Here is a 5,031-nt window from a genome sequence, read left to right as displayed (position 1 = left end):
TTTCTTTCTTTCTTTCTTTCTTTCTTTCTTTCTTTCTTTCTTTCTTTTTCTTTCTTTCTTTCTTTCTTTTGATTTTCTTTATTTATTTGAGAGAGAGAGAGAGGTGGAAGGGTCAGAGAGAGAGGCAGACTGCCCGCCGAGCTAGGATCCCGATGTGGATCCTGGGACATCAGGATCATGACTTGAGCCAAAGGCAGTCACTGAACCAACAGAGCCACCCAGGTGCCCTGGTCAAAACTTCCTCAGAACCGTGCTGTGTCCGAGGGTCTTCCCCACCCAATTCTTCCTTTTTTTTTTTCCCCTTTTTTCATAGCTGTCAAATTTACAATGTGGTCTGGAGGTTTTCCCAGTTGATTTCAGTCCCCTCCTCCCCTTTTATCTTTTGCAGGCATTTCCGTAGTAAATCCTTTGAGCAACAAATCCCATCTTGGTGTTTGCTTTTAGGAGGACCCAAACTGATACAATTCATATAATTACTTTGCCTCTGGCCAAACTGTTTGAGAAAATACAGGATACAAATGACCGATATCAGAAATGAAAGTGGACATCACTGCAGATCATAAAGACTTCAAAAGTTTAATAATGGAATATTATGTGTGTTTTCCCAAGGAAGAAGGAAGTTTACCAATTAAAAAAAATTGATCTGACTTTTGAGTAAGGCAATCTTGCAGGTGGCATAGGTACAGTAGTAATTCTTAGCACAAAGGGATTAATGAACTGGATCTTAAGTAAAAATAACATAATTTTGCTATTTCCATATGAACATATTTGGAATTTTTTTTAAATAGGAAGTATGAAAATATAATATTTCAAAAATAATTTTTGAGAAGGGCTATGTCATTTTAATGTTTATCTTTTTTTAAGTTACTTCTAATGAAAAAGGAATCACTCAAAAATGTCAAAATCTCTGTTAACCCCGGGGCACCTGGGTGGCTCAGTCGTGCCTTCAACTCAGGTCATGATCCCAGGGTCCTGGGATCGAGTCCCACATCCGGCTCCCTGCTCGGTGGGAGGCCTGCTTCTCCCTCTCCCACTCCCCCCTGCTGTGTTCCCTCTCTCGCTGTGTCTCTTTCTGTCAAATAAATAAAGAAAATCTTAAAAAAAAAAAATCTCTGTTAACCCCTTGTGACTTGTCATTATTCAAATCGTACTTGATTGCCTCAAAACTCTCCACTCTGGCATCATGGATGTAGAGTAAGCAAAATAAAATAATACTAGAAATTAAATAATATCGAACTGAATAACTGAATAACTGGGATCACCTCTTCAATTATGATTAGAAATAAAAATCTGACATTAAATTCCTTAGTAATCTTTCTAAAACCAGGATAAATAGGTTTGGCCAAGTTTCAATCAACTAGAGGATTTTTTTTTTCTTCCTAATATGGAAAAAGCATCTAGAGAGATGATTTAATGAAATAATGTATCTTTTTATGAGTGCTAGAAAAGTGATTTGAGCAAGAATATGTCCATATTTGTAAGAATGTACATATATTTCCTTGATTAAGTAAAGCAAAATTGATGAAAAATTTCTTCAGGAAAATAGGGAAAATGATCATGATCATGGTCAAATAGAGACTTGAATAGAAACATTTTTTGAAATATTTATAGAAGTTTAATTTTTGCAATTTTCAAGTCCTTCAAATTTTCTCCCTAGATTCTTCTTTGCTTAAGAAAAAAATAGCTTTTTAATTGTTAGATTTAAAAATGCATATTAGATTCTTGTGCTTTTAAAATATTACTATTTCTCCTCTCTTAGGTTCTTGCCCCAGGCAAAAACCAACGCCTAACACAAATACTGAAAAAGAAGAAGAAAAAAAGAAACCTCAAGAGACACACTAAGATATCTTAGGATTTGAACAATCAAAAAGGCAAAGGTCATATGGGTTATTTGAAAGCTCCTTTGAGGGAAAAATTGATCCATTCCTTTAATGTTCTCCACAACAAGGATTAATTCTCTTTGAGTACTTTAAATAATATAAGGGAAAACCCATTAAGGAGAGGAGACTCAATTCACTGCTCTGACCCCCTGATCTATATGAGAACTTTCAAAACCAATCCCAGACTAATATATTCTCTATTGATTTTGATTTTTATATTATCTTAAACCCAGAGAGAGTTTATTTCCTTCTAAAAATATAGTTTAAAATGATCAAAAAATACTGTATCCCCTAAGTTGCTACGAAGAAACTCTCCAAACACTAAAAAAAGTTCTCAGTAGATGCAGGAGGCAATATAAATTGAAATTGTATCAATTCATATGTCATAATTTATTCTCTTTCAAAATGAATATTAAACAAGTTAGACTTCACTCTAATGAAGTCATAAATAATAACAAAACATTCTGTTTTATTATTATATATAATATGTAACACATTAATATATAACATATATTGATATAGCACTTTGTAGATTGCAAATGGCTTTACAGAATTTAATCTACACAATGATGTGAGTAGGCTTTGCTATTATATTGCCTTTAATAGCTTGTGTAAGCAGTGAGTGGGCAAGCCGGGAGTGGGGAGGTCACCTTGGGGAGGTGGGATTGGGGCAGCATGTCAGGCTCCTTATGGCTCTATCTGTGGAATTGTCTCTAGACTCTGGTATTGGAGCCACCGTCAGCACCTGGCAGTGGCCAGCCTTGCAGTGGTGTGTTTTAGGTCAGTGGCTTCTAAGACTCCAGTTGGATTCATTTGACAGGGCAACATGGAGAATTCAATGGCAAAGAATCTCATGCTATCCATTCATTATTTATTTATTTATTTATTTATTTATTTATTTATTTTTTTAATATTGTTTTTTTTTTTTTTTAAGATTTTATTTATTTATTCATGAGAGACAGAGAAGCAGGCCCCCAAGGAGCAGGGAGCCCGATGTGGGACTCGATCCCAGGACCCTGGGATCATGACCTGAGCTGAAGGCAGACACTTAACCACCTGAGCCACCCAGGCACCCTCCATTCATTATTTATGATGTGTTCCCTGATGTGTACAAAGAGGTAGTGTATTCCTCAGCAGACGTAGTGGAAAAAACTGACAGAATTATTACAGTGTTGCTTACCAGTATCAATGCAACAGAAAGTTATTCTGGAGCAAATGAAATTCTAAAAAAAGTGAAGAAAGGCTCACTATTAATAGATTCCAGTACTATTGATCCTGCACTTTTAAAAGAATTGGCCAAAGAAGTTGAGAAAATGGGAGCAGTTTTCATGGATGCCCATTTCTGGTGGTGTGGGAGCTGCTCCATCTGGGAACCTCACGTTTATGGTGGGAAGAGTCAAAGATAAATTTGCTGCTGCCCAAGAGTTGTTGGGGTGCATGTGCTTCAAAGTGGTATACTGGGGAGCCATAGGGACCAGGTCAACTGCAAAGACCTGCAACAACATGCTGTTAACTACTAGGATGATTGGAACTGCTGAAGCTATGAATCTTGGAATCAGGTTAGGGCTTGACCCAAAACTGTTGGCTAAAATCCTAAATATGATCTCAGTATGGTGTTGGTCAAGTGACACTTACAACCCTGTACCTGGGGTGAGGGATGGAGTTCCATCTGCTAATAACTATTAGGGTAGATTTGGAGCAACACTCATGGCTAAGGATCTGGAGTTAGCGCAAGACTCTGCCACCATCAGAAAGAGCCCAGTCCTTCCGGAGAGTGAAGCCCATCAGGTCTACACGGTGATGTGTGCAAAGGGTTACCCAAAGAAAGACTTTTCCTGCGTCTACCAGTTTCTATGAGACCTTCTGAGTTTACCCTCTGTCTGTGGACACTGATGAAAACCAAACTCTATCTTGGAGCATCCTTATAGCTCTCTCCCCAAGTAAATGGGTCAAAGGTCACCTGTCTGCTTGTGATTGTCTAGGTCCCAGTAAACTCTAGGATTCTTCACCCATTTTTAATTGCTTATTTTTTTTTATCTATTTAGCAAACATGTATTATCTGATTTTATTTTTTTTCTTTGCAAGCCCCTGATGTTCTCTGTTAACTAGCTGACTGACCTTTCTCAAAAGTTTGATCCCTGAGTATCTTCAACTACATCATTTCATACTTCAATCAGGCTTTTATTTACTCCACTTTACAAATAAAAACAAATTTTTTTTTCAACAGGATGAAACCTATCTTAAAGAAAAGAAATTGGTGTGAGGAAAGGAGTCAGAAAAAGGGGTAGTATAGTTAATTACTACCTGTGTCCCTCAGGAAGTTTGTCCTGTTAACCAAGTGGTGGTATTCTTACATTACAGAGGTTACTGATTTATTTTCCAGGAGTTGATAAAGCAAGAGAACTCTTTGCTTCATGTTTTATAATTTGGACTCTGTTATATTATTTTAGTGTGTCCCTCTTGTAACAACTTCTAATACTCAGCAAACTTGTTTTTTATATTTTTCCTTCCTTATACATTCTTACTATGGAATTTTTTTTTTACTTCAAAAGAATAACATATTTAGAACTGTTTCAGAGCCATGGTATTTGCTTTAATTATTATATTATTCTAGATATAACCATATGATTTTTAATTCAAGTAAAAATCTGTGCTGATAATAAAAAAAATTTGTGCAAGTAAGTAATCCCTCTAGGCCTTGGTTTTCTTACTATAAAAGTAGGAAACTGCAGTATATTATTTCTAAGCCCCTTTTTAACTAAAATAAATAAATAAATAAATAAGTAAGGACAGCTAATGCTAAAGAATAAATCCCCAAAGTAGTTTGCTTTTCTTGTTACAATGCTCCAATGTGGTATTATTTACCATAGTTGTTTTTTTTTTAAGACATCTTTAAATATCTATAAATCAAGTACCATAAAATTCACCAGTAGAAACTGTACAATTCAATGTTTTTTATTATATTCACAGTGTTGTTTTACCACACCACAATGTAAGTTTAGAACATTTAACCACCCCCCAAAAGCCCCATGCCCATTAGCAGTCACTCACCTCTCAGCGCTGGCAACCACTAATCCACTTTCTCTGTCTATAGTTCTGCCTATTTTAGACATTTTATTTGCATGGAATCATATACTATGTGGTCTTCTGT

General features: G+C 36.0%; 1 pseudogene; it reads left to right on the top strand.

The window, feature by feature from the left end:
- The window catches only part of LOC112825983 (3-hydroxyisobutyrate dehydrogenase, mitochondrial-like), a 5,544-nt pseudogene extending 1,807 nt beyond the window's left edge, over positions 1 to 3,737 (top strand).
- The last annotated feature ends 1,294 nt before the right edge of the window (positions 3,738 to 5,031 follow it).

This window comes from Callorhinus ursinus, unplaced genomic scaffold (assembly GCF_003265705.2).
Source record: "Callorhinus ursinus isolate GAN/ISIS: 27379988/994484 unplaced genomic scaffold, GSC_fseal_2.0 scaffold4, whole genome shotgun sequence".
Classification (NCBI taxonomy): Eukaryota; Metazoa; Chordata; class Mammalia; order Carnivora; family Otariidae; genus Callorhinus; species Callorhinus ursinus.
This window is presented reverse-complemented; position numbering and strand designations above follow the sequence as displayed.